Source organism: Leptonychotes weddellii, chromosome 1 (assembly GCF_054177405.1).
Source record: "Leptonychotes weddellii isolate Sample4059 chromosome 1, ASM5417740v2, whole genome shotgun sequence".
NCBI classification, from domain to species: Eukaryota; Metazoa; Chordata; class Mammalia; order Carnivora; family Phocidae; genus Leptonychotes; species Leptonychotes weddellii.
In genome coordinates, this window is record NC_138369.1 from 158,062,096 (window position 1) to 158,077,994 (window position 15,899).

Consider the following 15,899-nt stretch of genomic DNA (forward strand, 5'->3'; position numbering starts at 1 on the left):
ATGGCAGCAGAATTTGGATAACTTAAGACCCAGAAAAACCGTTCCCAGACCCATAAGGCAAATGAATGTTTTTTTTAGTTTCTTAGGGGAAAGACTTAAAATTAACCTCAGTGTTTTCACATTTGTTATTTGTTTTCTGAATACAGTGAGGTTTATGTTACTTAAGATATATTTTAAGCTGTACAGCATTCTTATTCCATAGGACAGCTCAATAATTCTCATAAATACTTTTATTATAGTCACAAACACCTCTCAGATAATTCAGGATTAGTTTTCACTGTCATCCTGGGATTCGATGTTGTAGAAAACAAAACAATATTGGGTAAATACAAATATATGCATCTGTGTATGTAGGTAGTAACAAACCTGGAAACAGATTGAATGATCATCTATAAGAAAAGGTGAAATAAATTAGGGAACATTCATTGTGCAACTATATTGCGGGCCCATTAAACAATACAATTGAAGTAACAGTAGTCTTTAAGAGTTAACTAGAAAGTAGTCGCAGGTGAAAAAAGCAACGTGCAGAAGAGTGAAGTATACATGTTTGTGTAAAGTGCCCAAGGGACCCCAAACCCTTTGTATATGTATGTGTATGCATGCACACATTTATAACATATCCCTATTATTGTAAGATTAAGTATGAAAAGAATAGAGGAGGGTCCATACTATATGGTTAACAAGTTCTTGAGAGAGTCAGGTGTGCAGAATGGTGCTGTTTTGAAGATAAAAGAAAAAAAGAACAAAAAAGCAAAGTCAAACAATAGAAGAAAGAAGAAAAAAGCTGTTCTTTAAAAAAAGCATGGATATTACATTGTTTATATAGTTATGCATCATTATATGTGTCTATGTGTATGAAGAACTTTATAATTTCAAAATTCAAAAAATGATTCTATTTCACAGTGTTAAAAATATTAAGTGGCACACAGTTTTTGTTGTTGTTGTTCTTGAGGTTTGAACCTCATTTCAAAAAGAACATTTATTCAATTACTTTTATTTATTTACAGTGTTGACAGTCAAATCCAAATTTTTAAATGTAATTTGGGATCATTTCTGAAACTAAATTTTCTGGATAATATTATGATACTCATGGAAAACAATAATATATTCAGACAAATATTTCTATGTAAACTCTCTTAGCATTTTCTAAATCTAATTTTGATAGTTTCTGAGGCATAACTTAAAATATAATACTTTTAATGTCCAAATATTAAATACATGTAAGGATGTTATCAGTATTACTATTTAGCATCTAGCTGCATTTGATAACTTTTAAAATTTGTTTTGCAAAATTGGTAATAAAGGATGATATGTATATACATATATGTACATATATATGCATATATTCATATATACATATATACAGATATATATGTAGCTGTTTGTTTTCTGGTTACAATCTTGGTTAGGTATAGCAGAGATTTACTATTTCCTATTTAGTATTTCATGTATAATGCAGGGAAATGTCTTTTTAATTTTGAATTATTAAAGAATAGGAATGAAGTTACATTTTTTTCTGGAAGTCCTTTGATATTTTGCTTTAATAGAATGAAGTAGATGAAGTATTTCTAATTGACACATTATTTTATATAAAGGTTTTTTCAAAGTTAAAAAATTTAACTCCCGAAAAATATAAATATTCTCCAGTGATATCTTGAATGATTAGCAAACTTTATTTTTTTCTCACTTTGTGAAAGCTATATTTTGGCAAGCCCTAGAGAGTCACAATTTTAAATGTCCAAATTAATTAGTTCAAGTTTGTTTGCAAACTTAGGTTACTTTAAGAGTAAAAATTGTAGGTTTCTCTACACCCAGTATATTCTGGGGAAAAAGTTTTGGACTAACAACAAAATGTAAACTTCAAATATAAACAAGTACACTGGCCAGAACCCTGAAAAGGAAATAAGAAAACTGAATTGTCAATGGCACATTACGCTTCAAACAACCTTGATCCATTTTGTAAATAGACCCATTCCCTGATTCATGAAGAACTTAATACCAGCTAATATTTATTGAGTGCGCTGTATGCCAGTCTCTTAAAATAATACTGTGAAATAGGAACTATTATTATAATTTTATAGATGAGGAAAATAAAGCACTAAAAGATTAAGCACATCGTTAAGAAATTCAATGGGTATAAAGTTTCAGTTATGCTAGATGAAAAAGTTCTAGAGATCTGTTGTACAACGTAGTGGCTATAATTGACAGTACAATATTATGCACCTCAAAATTTGTTCAGAGGGTAGATTTCATGTTGTGTTTCTGCCACAAAAACAAAAACAAACAAAAACAAAGGGACATAAGGCAACTCTGGGAGGTGTTGGATATGTCTATAACCTTGATTAGAGTGATGGTATTATGGGTGTTTGCATATGTTCAAACTCATCAAATTGTACACAATAAGTATGTGAAGTTCTTTGTATGTTAATTACACCTTAATAGAGTTGTTAAAACAAAAGAAGAGAAACTTGTTTACATCACTTAGCCAGCATATGTAGAGCTGAATTCAAAACCAGACAGATTATGCTCCTAACTATTACATCAGGGTTTCTCAACATCAGTACTACTGACATTTTGATTCAAATAATTTTTCGTTTTGTTGTAGGGGAGGTTGCAATGTATTGTAGGATGTTCAGTAGCATTCTTGTCCTATACTCACTAGATGCCACCCCATAAAAATCATGACAATCAACAGTTTCTCCAGATATTGTCAAATGTCCCATGGGAACAAATCTCCCCCAGCTGAGAAGCACTGGGTTACCCTAATCAGAACATTAGGAATCATGACTTAATGGAGGAGGAAAAAATGAAAATCAGGGCTCTATTGAGAATGGAGGAAGAAGATATAGATATTGGGTAAGTAATTTAGAGTATCCAAGAGCCATATAATAATTATTTATCGGCCTTTGTCTTCTAGAATGAACATTTTTTTTTTTTTGAGGTTTTGTTTTGCTTCCTGCTTTTCTTATTGCTAGTATTGGGAATATGCTATGTTCTTAATATATTGTTATTGAATGGATATATAAATCATCCATTGCGGAAGGGATTTCTTTAGTGCTCTTTTCATTCTACCCAACAATCATTCTATAATTTGTCATTCTGTTCTATAATATTCCATTGTCAAAAGTCCTCTAGGGGAAAAAATTGCCTAGGCTGAGATCCATTGCACCTCTCGCTTGCTAATATATACATTTTCATTGATTTGATTATTTAAAACTTGTATTAGACCAATTATTTTGGTTCTCTATCAAGAGTGAAGGATCAAGATGAGAGGGGGGACCGCTCTTTTTTTCTCCCCCACAGCACTACAGCACCCTCATATCTCATCATACCCACTCTCAAATTCTGGGTTCCAGACAACCTATGATACTTGTTCTCTGAATGCAAGTCCTTGTTATATGTTACCTCTTTTGTCAGGAAGGCTCTGCTTCCCACCTTTATCTAGCCAACTCCTATTGCTCCTTAGGACTCTTCTCTCAAAATTGACATCCTAATAACTCAAGGATTCTCCACAGTTTCTCATATGCTCCTATATATCTTACCTATAACTCCAGCATGGCATTTATCACAAAATGCATTTGTGTCATTTGTTTTTTTCTTTTCCTGTTAAACTGTAAGTTTATTAAGAGAAAAGTATATCATTATATATACTCTCACTGCCCAGGACATAGTAGATCTCTACCTATTGAATGGATAAAGATTAAAATAGAATAGTTGACAATTGATGAAGGCCAAGTATTGAATGATTTACTCAAGAAAATTTTTAAAAAGTTTTAAAATATAAGTTTAGGTTAGCATCTATCCCATGGCTTTTTGTTGAGTTACTAGATGACTATATGACAACTAACAACTCTAAAAAACAAAACAAAACAAAAAAGAAACAAAAACTTAACACACTTAGAGATGCTACATAGCATAAGAGAAGCTTTGAGTGTCAAATCCCAAGTTTGGCACTTGTAACTGCTGTGTGACCTTGGTCTGCATCCTCTAAAATCTTTGAACATTATTTTCTTCATATAACAACACCTATGGGATTGCATTAAGAATTAAGTGAGATAATATGCACAAATAGCTAATGTAGTCCCTAGTCTGTGGGCAGGAAGACCCCATTATTTCTTGTACAAATCAAGATCTATTTGAAAGTGAGAGACTGGGACAAAAAGAAGAATCATGCACTGTTTAGCACCTGCCCAAGGCACGGGATACCAATAAAAAGTAGACAAGATTCTTTGTGGCCTATTCCTAGAGAAGTAGCGATATGGTTATAGTGTGTAACAATACCATTAAAAACAAGCATATTTTATGGCTCCTCATCCCATACCCTGCCCATGTCATAATTTTTTTTTTTAAAGATTTTATTTATTTATTTGACAGAGAGACACAGCGAGAGAGGGAACACAAGCAGGGGGAGTGGGAGAGGGAGAAGCAGGCTTCCCGCCGAGCAGGGTACCTGATGTGGGGCTCGATCCCAGGACCCTGGGATCACGACCTGAGCCGAAGGCAGCCCATGTCATAATTTTTAATAGCACTAAATTTACATGAAATAAAAATGAATTCTCAACTATCTTTTCTATCATTTTGAAGATTGTTATATTTGCTGATAATGTAATCTGGCCTTCTTGAACATTTAAACAAATACGTAGGTTGGCTCCACAGATGTGTAGAACACAGTATATCCCTGGAGTTTCCACCTAGAAAAACAGCTTCCATTTTACTTCTGTTTAAATATGAGTTACATTGAGAAGGATGCCATATGACATGCTTACAAAAGCTCAGATTTTCATGGGCAGATGGCCTTGTGATTGAAACATGATATAAAAAATTAAGATAACTACTTGGTTATATGCTACATTAAGTGGATATCTTGGTTTACACTGTACTATTGAAGCAGTAACTACTCTTCAGAGAATATATACCTATGGTTAAAAATGACAACCAGAAGCTGAGAGGTGAGCCTGGATTATCACAACTTTATATTTAAAATAAAAATAACTTTTCCATAGGAGAAGAATGTGACAAAATTTAATTATTCTTCAAAAATATGCTATTATACTTCTTTTAATGTTTATGACTTTATGTAACCATCACAACACACTTTTATCTATGTGTAAGATATATATCTGTAGATCCACCTATGTATGTGTTTAGGCAGTACTGACTGAGGTGAGCTAGACTCTAACTCCCATGGATCCAGTGTGGATAATAAACTTTATTATCTGCATTTTATGTACATTCACCTTCACAAGTCAAGGCTATAGACACAGAGTTAGTGGATATGATACACAATCATGGAGTTTATATTCAGAATGTTTCTCATCAATCCAACTTTTTATATATATAATGAATATATATATATGAATGTATTTGTTATCTTTTGCTAAATTATTTTAGTGACTTAGATTTTCAAAGAAAATTTACAAATGACTCTAAGCCCATTTAAAGAAAAAAACTCTTCTAAAGGATATCAAACAGCTCTTGATTGGTTCTCCTTGCAAATATGACTGCCTTTCCAACTCTATGGATAATATTTGATGACAAATCATTGATATTTAAGAATGTTTAAAGGTATTAGATGATACCATTGTAGATGTGCTCTGATCCTATGTATTTAAGGGTGATGACACCAATCACAATCACAGCTCAGGAAATGTCCTGTTCACATGGGTACTGACCATCAAAATCTCCAAACTGAGGGTTGCTGGAGTGGTGGGGGGTGGGAGGGATTGGGGAGGGTATGTGCTATGGTGAGTGCTGTGAATTGTGTAAGACTGTTGAACCACAGACCTGTACCTCTGAAACAAATAATACATTATATGTTAAAGAAAAAAAAGAGAAGAAGAAGAAGATAGCAGGAAGGGAAAAATGAATGGAGGAAAATCGGAAGGAGAGACAAACCATGAAAGAGTATGGACTCTGAGAAACAAACTGAGGGTTCTAGAGGGGAGGGGGTTGGGGGGATGGGTTAGCCTGGTGATGGGTATTAAAGAGGGCATGCTCTGCATGGAGCACTGGGTGTTATACGCAAAACAATGAATCATGGAACACTACATCAAAAACTAATGATGTAATGTATGGTGATTAACATAACATAATAAAATTAAAAAATCCCTCCATTTATTGGCCTGGCCAACGTGTGAAAAGAAAGCGGTACTTGTTTCTCCCTCTGTACAATGTGGCAGACAAGATTTAAGAAGAGTGTTCCAAATATGGATGTTTTCCTCTAAGAGGATGAGTTAAAGAAGGGAGAAAGAGGAATAAAAAGGAAAAATTGTATACAATCTGAAAATATTTAATCCATACAAAGCTAATTATTTGGCAAACGGTTTAATTTTTCAATTTCAGTGTGAGTCTTTAACGCTGCAACTCAATCCAGATCCCACTTCTAACTTTAGATCACACTTCCCAAAACTCTTTTATTCACAAGTGAAACTACCAGGTAGACTGGCTGGAATGAATGAATAAATAAATCTCTTGCATATCATAACTAAAATTAACATATACTCCAACATATACTCCATTATTTGAATAGAAGTAGATCAAAGGTGACATATTACTCTAAAATATGTTATAATTTTAGTTTTGTAAACCTCTTTTCTTATGAAGGAAAAGCTTAGTTTCTACATATAGTAAAATCTCAATAGTTGGTAAATGATACCATGTTATTAAAATCACTTGTGACAGGGGCGCCTGGGTGGCTCAGTTGGTTAAGCGACTGCCTTCGGCTCAGGTCGTGATCCTGGAGTCCCTGGATCGAGTCCCGCATTGGGCTCCCTCCTCGGCAGGGAGTCTGCTTCTCCCTCTGACCCTCCCCCTTCTCATGTGCTCTCTCTCATTCTCTCTCTCTCAAATAAATAAATAAAAAAAAAAAATTTCTCTTTAAAAAAAATAAATAAATAAAATCACTTGTGACAGAAGAACAGTAAGTAAAGGATGGCATTGTATGAATAGCAATAAAAGTAATGAAACTAAATAACTTAGGGAAATATCACAATAATGATCAAATGAACAAAGGCAAACATAATTTATTATTTGAATTTTTACCAAATGATATTGAAGCTTCATTGTTTTCCTGTCACTTACAAATAATAAATTTAATTTATATGGTAGTTTCCCCCTATCCATGGGGGATATATTCCAAGACCCCCTAGTGAATGCCTGAAATTGTGGATAGTACCAAATATAAATTTATATTATCATATATATATAATGTATATATATGATAACTTTTAATTAATATTAAGCCTGTCTTTTTTTCAAGTAAAGGACAATAAAGCAATCTCTTCTAAAGTGCATTGTAAAATAAAATCACTTAAGATATCTGTTATTTTGGTTGCAGTCTATTGGCATTTTCCCTGGGTAAATTTTTCAGGGCTGAGGAGTGAAAAACAAACAATAGAATTGGAGAAAATAATCCTAAAACTACTTTAGTACATAATATATTTCAGGTACCAATATAAGTTCTTCTTTTGGTCCTTGTAACTATCTATAATATAGATACTATTATTTTTCCCATTTACCAATGAGAAAACAAAGGTTCAGATAGACTAAATGATAGCCCAAGGTCACAGAGCGAAGAAGTGATTGAGATTGGAAGTATGGATGGTCAAAATTGACACAGAACTCTAAAAATTTATTATAATTCTGACTCTGGTTCCAGAGTCTGTTTTATAACCATACTGCTATCTTGATTGTAACTAGAGTATCTTCTAATTATTTGTACTATCCTAAGTTAATACCACTCTTCTGCATCCAATTTTTTTCCAATGGAAACTATCAATAAAAGGACTTCTTTTCTACCATGCTTGTATGGACAGACCTAAGTAAGCTCTCCATAGGTAACTGTCTCTAAAACTGAAATCCTTGAAAGATAAGGAATTTTTATCCTCTTTATTGAAGAAGGTATAATCTGTGACTTGTTGTAAGGCTCTCTCAAGCAAGCAACATCATGGACACTGTGCACTCAGTCAATAATTTGAGTTAAATAAGATTCTTTCATGCTGCTTAAAAAATGTGCTGTAAAACTGAACTGCTTAAAAGACTTTAAAATATTTTGATGTTTATATTTAATTAATATTAATATTCAAATATTTATTTAAAAATATTTCTAAAGTAGATGAGGAGAGTCTATTAGCTTAAGTATCCTACATCCCTTTCTTTCTTGACAATGAGATAAATTTAACTCAAGCAAGTAAGCATAAAACAAATTTCATCCTAATATTTAAAAGACTAATCACACTTAGTTAAAACAATTTTGAAGTAAACTGATAGTTGGTGTTGTTTTATTTTTTATTATTTTATTTATTTTTTGTAAGATTTTATTTCTTTGAGAGAGAGAATGAGGGAGAGAGAGAGATCATGAGAAGGGGGAGGGTCAGAGGGAGAAGCGGACTCCCCACCCAGCAGGCAGCCCAATGTGGGACTCGATCCCGGGACTCCAGGATCATGACCTGAGCCGAAGGCAGCGGCTTAACCAACTGAGCCACCCAGGCGCCCGTTTATTTTTTAAATTGAAGTACAGTTATACAGTGTTACAGTAGCTTCAGGTGTACAACATAGTGATTCAACAAATATATAGGTTATGCTATGCTCATAGGTATAGCTACCATCTGTGACCACTGTTATAGTATCGTTGACTATATTCCCTATGGTGTACTTTTCTCCTCAGGATTTATTCATTTCATAACTGGAAGCCTATACCTTCCACTCTCCTTAGTCCATTTTTCCCATCTTCCCCTCCCCCTCCCTTCTGGCAACCATCAGTTTGTTCTCTGTAGTTGCAGATTTGTTTCTGCTTTTTATGTTTGTTTCGTTTTTTAGATTCCACATATAAGTAAAATCATATAGCATCTGTCTTTCTCTGTTTGACTTATTTCACTTAGCTTAATAACATCTAGGTCCATCTGTGTTGTTGCAAATGGCAAGGTCTTATTTTTTATGGCTGAGTACTATTCCATGGTATGTATGTGTGTATACACACACACACACATAAATACCATATCTTCTTTTTTCATCTATTGATGAACACTTAGGTTGCTTCCATATATTAGCTATTATAAAATGCCACAGTAAGCACAGGGGAGCATATAACTTTTCAAATTAGTGTTTTTGTTTTGAGTAAGATAGTTGGCCTTTCAATGAGGGAAAAATCTGGCAAATACATAATTTTTAGAACAACCCAATTCATCACCAAAATCCAAATATATAACAAAGGTTATCTCGATATGTGTGGGCTTTACTGATGGCAATCAATCTCCTCAGCTCTTCTAGTAGAGAGATAGAGATAGAGAGATAGAGAAATAGAGATAGAGAAATAGAAAAATGAATGTGTGTCACATTTTTTTGGTAAGAGTTTATCAAAATGGGATTTAATGGAGGATCTTTGCTCTGTTTCAATTTTTCCTATCAGTGTAGCATGTATAATTTGTTGTGCCATATAGTTTGTTAAAGACAAAAAAAATATGCTTTAATAATGGGAAATAGTCTTTTTTGTACAAATAAAAATATCTTTACAATGCTCTGTAATCAGTTAAGCTCTCTATAAATTAAAATATTCTGATTTGTCTCACACCATCAGTCCTTATATATTGCTATAATTAGCCAAAATAATTTCAGTCTACTAAATTGTTTTAAAAACAATTAGTAATGAGGGGTGCCTGGGTGGCTCAGTTGGTTAAGCGGCTGCCTTCGGCTCAGGTCATGATCCTGGAGTCCCTGGATCGAGTCCTGCATCGGGCTCCCTGCTCGGCAGGGAGTCTGCTTCTCCCGCTGACCCTCCCCCCTCTCATGCTCTCTCTATCTCATTCTCTCTCAAATAAATGAATAAAATCTTTAAAAAAAAAAAAAAACAATTAGTAATGCTTCCATGTAAATAAGTACTTAATATTCTAACACCCTATTGAATATCTAAATTATATGTGGAAGAAAAAAATGTAAAAGCACTTGCCTTGTCTGCAAAACATTTTTGAAATCTTATAAGCCTATGAGTTAACTATGAATTTTATTTCAAAGACTTTTAAAGTCTCAGAGCCAAAATAGGTATTTTGTCTATACTACACTGTTATTCAGCCAGCACTAAATCAGTTTCTATCTTGACATGATATCCAAAGTTTATTTTAGAAAGATAATAAATGTCTCTTAAAATATGCCTTATTCCTTTACATAATCATATATCATGAAAAGCAAATCATGTATGCCAGAACAAAATAGATTAATAAAAAAAATTGGTTATGGCATGGTGAGCTAAAATAGCATCTTAAGGCAAATATTAGTGTTGTTCATCATTATTAAAGAAGGATCATCTTCATAAATTATATCTTATAAATGTTTGATGCTTTCTCATTTTAAAGGGAAGTCTGAGAAAAAGATGTTTCCTTCTTATTTTACAAGCAAAATTAGTTTATATACTATCACCCTAAATTTAGCACTGCTATGTTGTAATCTTTTGAAAATTTCTTTCCCTGTTTCTCAGAATTCATGCATATTAATTTGTTTCTTTTCTGTGCTCATGAATAATATAAATGATATTCCCCCTTTATCTTCAAATATTTAGAAAATTCTAAATGCAAGCCAATATATATGATGTAAACTTTTGAAAAATTACACACAAATGATTTTCTGAAGCCATGTTTTTAATGTTGCCAAAAGAAGGGATTTAAAACAAAAACAAGCAAAGCAGACACTTAAACACCTGTTTTTGTTTTTTTTTAAGATTTTATTTATTTATTTGACAGAGAGAGAGAGAGACAGCGAGAGAGGGAACACAAGCAGGGGGAGTGGGAGAGGGAGAAGCAGGCTTCCCGCCGAGCAGGGAGCCCGATGCGGGGTCATGACCTGAGCCAAAGGCAGACGCTTAACGACTGAGCCACCCAGGTGCCCCTAAACACCTGTTTTTGAAATGGAAGTCTCATCATCCATGTAGATATAATCCATGTAAGATCACTTATTCATGTGAACAAAATGCCTTCATTTAGCCACCACCTCATATGAAGTGTTAAGAGGTCTGAGGCTCTTTAGTTTACAATCTTCTTGCTTCCCTATGTATCAACAGTGCCTTTTAAGAGTCCCAAGGAGAGAATTCTGCTAAGTCAATATTCACTGCAATGACAGAACAGGTAGTGATTTAAACAGGTAATATGTATTTCCATAGTTAATATTCTCAGGCATGCCCCAGCTAATGCAAAATGCTGATGAGTTTCCAATCATGTGGAATTAATTTCTGGAGAGAGGCTAGGGAGTGACATCGGGTTTCATGAGAAAATCAGCTAAAAATGAAAGACCATACATGAAAACTTTTCCTCAATTTAGCACTGTAATGGCCTTTGATGATCACTTACAGCTCTGCTCATGTAAGGAAAGTAATACATCCAGAAATGAAGTTATTAATATGGTGAGTGAGATAAATCACTCAAAGATAAGCAGTGTATAAGGTTATTGCACCTTCCTCTTCTAAGCTTGGGTTTTTCACCATGGATAATAATAATGGTAATTTAATTATTAGTTTACTGATAATTATCAGATATTGAAAATCCCATTAAAAAAAGATTTTTCCTATTAGATAGATATTCTTTATCTTCCTCAAAATGACCATTCATCTTAGATAAGGGATAATAATGCTCATACATATCCTCAAAGGAACATAGGAGTAGATACTTCAGGAATTAGAGTTATAATGTTTCATCATTTCAGAAATTTAATATGATAGTTTCTGGATTTTATACATAACCATTTGTTGTTGGAAGACATTACTCAAAGAATATTAGTTCTTATAATGTTTCAACTTATCAATATTTAATTTTTGCTACTATATGTAAAGGAAAAGAAATTAATCCCCTTATAAATAAAAGAGATTTTATAAATGAAAGGGATTTTTAGTCTTGGGGAAAGTTTTTAATCAGAAAAAAATCAATTTTCAAAACAGATATTTATATTTAATTTGAGTTTTAGATTTAGCCCCTTCTCAAGTAATTTTCCTGTGTTGAACTTTAAATATGCTAAAGTTTTGTATCTAAATAACAATAGTATTTTAGTTGGTATGGTATGTAACCTTTTCAGATTGGCTTCTTTCACTTATGCATTATGATATGCATTTAAGTTTTCACAAAAAGTTGTGGCTTGATAACTCATTTCTTTTTAATGCTGAATAATATTCCATTGTATGTACCACAGTTTATTTATCCATTCACTTACTAACGGAAATCTTGGTTGCTGCCATGATTTAGCAATTATGAATAAAGCGGCTATAGACATTCATGTGCAGGTTTTTGTGTGGACATAAATTTTCAACTCCTCTGGGTAAATACCAAGGAGCACAATTGCTGAATCATACAGTAAGAATATGTTTCATTTTGGAGGAAACCGCCAAACTGTTTTCCAAAGTTCTGTACCACTTTGCATTCCCACCAGCAATGAACGAGAGTTCCTGTTATTCCACATCCTCACCAGCATTTGGTGTTGTCAGTATTCTGGATTTGGGCTATTTTAATAAGTGTGTAGTAGTCTTTTCATGTTTTAATGCGCATTTCCCTGATGACACACGGTGTGGGGTATCTTTTCATTTGCTTATTTGCCATCTGTACATCTTCTTTGTTGAGATGTCTCTTAAGGTCCTTAGCCCATTTTTTAATTGGGTTGTTTGTTTTCTTATTGTTGAGTCTTAAGAGTTTTAGTATATATTAGAAAAGAATCCTTTATCAGCTATATCTTTAGCAAGTGCTTTCTTTCAGTCTGTGACTTTGTCTTTCGATTCTCGTCTTTCGCAGAGCAGAAGTTGTTAATTTTAATGAAGTCTAGCTTGTTAATGATTTCTTTCATGAATTGTGCTTTTGGTGTTGTAGCTAAAATGTCATCATCACACCCAAAGTCATCTAAGTTTTCGCCTGTGTTGTCTTCTGGAGTTTCCTAGCTTTACATTTTACATTGAGGTCTATGATCCATTTTGAACAACATTTATTTTTCATACACATGAAAGGCAAGCTTCACATACTCATTGACAACTCTTTAAAGTAATTACAAGAAACTAAAAAATTATGAACATTTAAATAAGAATAATATTAATAATCACTAATATTGTATAAATATGTATAGTATGCATTTCTAAAAAGAGGATTCTAACAAGATTTACCTATATTAGAGAGAGAGAAGTACTGGTAAAATAGTGTAACTTAACAGAAAAATAAGTCTTCACTACTAATGTCTAAAAATCAGGAAAATCTTTTCAATCTTACACATTCAATGGCACATGTAAAGTTGTAATTTGACATTTCATGCTGTAGCAATTAACTTCAGCTTCCTTCTAGATATAAAATTGAGTAAATACGGAACAAAAAATTCGGAGTAAATTTTGGCACTTGTTTACCCAAAAAGTTGTGTCCAACAACAATTATTTAAGGATAAAATCAATTCAGCAAAGTGCATTCCATGGTACATATAATCTTCTAGAGGCTCTAGTTGTTAAGTCCATCCACTCATTGTGAAGCTATTATCTCTCCCTTTGAAATTCTGCATCCAAGAGCATTCGTAATATCTATAAACGATCAGAGTAATAAATAAAGACTGTGCAACCCTGACAGTTTAGATCTAAAAACCCATTTCCTATAGAAAAAAACTATAATCTCTATCAAATGATTAGTTTGCAAACTACCTCATACTATTTGAGAAGGCTATAACTATTTTGAAAACTCTGTAACTTCTTTGAAAATTTTCCCAGCAGGAAACAGATTTATCTTTACCGTCTTTGAAAAATGAAAAGGCTGAAAGGTAAATGTACTATTTCTTATGTACATGAAATTATTAAGTGTCAAAGTGAAAGCAGTTCGCATCTCAAAGATAATTCCACTTCCTCTTTCCCCATCATCCTACACTTTATTTACATGCAGAATCATGTAAAACCTATGAGAGAAAACATTTTTTTATAAAGCAACAGTAGCTACAGTATTTATGGGAGGAGGCACATGGACTGGTCAAAGTGACTTTTGGGAAGGAGATGGTGTGTCTGGAGTCTCATTTTTAATTAAAAGAAATGATGAGTTTCTTTAATAATCCCACAACAGTATCTTTTATAATTAATTATCAATTTCTGCAGCTTTGTCCCAATAGCCCACATTTCACATAATTTTTGTGGAATGTTATGAGTATAACCAATAAGCTGTTTTAAGTGCTGGCATTGTTTATTTTTTAATTTATAAGAAAATGTTATAAATATATTTTAGTATTTGAATATATACAAAATATGCACATTAAAGATTTTTGTAATGATGAAGAATCTATTTTTCTATATGTTCTATTTTTATGAACTTTAAAAAATTGCTCAATTTTTTTTAAAGATTTTATTTATTTGAGATAGAGAGCATGAGTGGGTGGGGAGGGGCAGAGGGAGAAGGAGGGAGAGACAGAGAGAGAATCTCAAGCAGACTCCCCGTTGAGCAAGGAGACTGACATGGGTCTCCATTCCAGGACGCTGAGATCATGACCTGAGCCGAAGGCAGGCGCTTAACATACTGAGCCACCCAGCGCCCCCAAAATTGCTCAATTCTTGACTGTAGACTTTCAGGAAAATAATAACAAACTAAGAAACATTCAGAAAATTATAATCAGAATAAACTACTTTGTGATTATGTAATACGAGAAATTATGAAGTAAAAACTCCCAACACTTTCCAAGATACAGAAAAAGGACTGATGGGTAGAAGTTAAAAGGAGACATTTTTTTTCAGGTAACATATAGTTAAACTATTTTTTTTACATAGTTTGATTTTTTAATTTAAATTCAATTAATTAACATATAGTGTATTATTAGTTTCAGAAATGAAGTTCAGTGATTCATTAGTTGTATATAGCACTCAGTCCTCATTATTTCATGTACCATCCTAATGCCCATCACCCAGCTACCCCATCCCCCCACCCCCTCCCCTCCAGCAACCCTCAGTTTTTTCTTATGGTTAAGAGTCTCTTAATGGTTTGTCTCCCTCTCTGATTACATCTTGTTTTATTTTTCCCTCCCTTCTTCTATGCTCCTCTGTTTTGTTTCTTGAATTCCACATATGAGTGAAATCATGGTAATTGTCTTTCTCTGATTGACTTATTTCGCTTAGCATAATACCCTCTAGTTCCATCCACATTGTTGCAAATTGCAATATTTCATTTTTTGATGGCTGAATAATATTCCATTGTGCGTGTGTGTGTGTGTGTGTGTGTATCACATCTTTATCCATTCAATAGATAAACTTTTTAAAAGTTATATCTTCCCACTAATATCTTCAAAAAGTTACACACTATCCATTACTAAAAGTGTTTGTGCATGAGCTAGATAACCATTTGTTAGAAATGGTATACGATTGATTTACTAACTAAAGGTTGCATTAGTTGTCCTCTAGGATTCTTGAAAATGCTATGACTGAATCAATTAGATTACATATATTCTAAAGCTATTTTTTGGATTCCATTAATGTATCTAAAGCTGAAACACAAGATTCAGACAAGTATTAATGGGGTATCAAATCATGTCCTATGGTGTCTTTAAGCCATGTTTCTTAGGCTTACATTTAATTAAAAATTAAAGGCCATTTTTGGCTATTAAACCTGCTCTTCGATCAGAAAAAGCTTAGAAAAAGGTAAGATTATTCACTTCTCTTGTTAAATGTTCAGCAGCAGTTAAACTTTTCATACCACTAGCCACCTGCTCCCAAAGTTCTAATTCTAGAGACCCATTTCATTTGCATACTTTTTCACTTTGAGAACAGTTTATGGTAATACTTTTACATTTATTTATTTATTTTTTTTTCATCAAGGCAGTGTTTATTTTTTTTATTTTTTTTAAAAGATTTTATTTATTTATTTGACAGAGAGAGACACAGAGAGAGAGGGAATACAAGCAGGGGGAGCGGGAGAGGGCGAAGCAGGCTT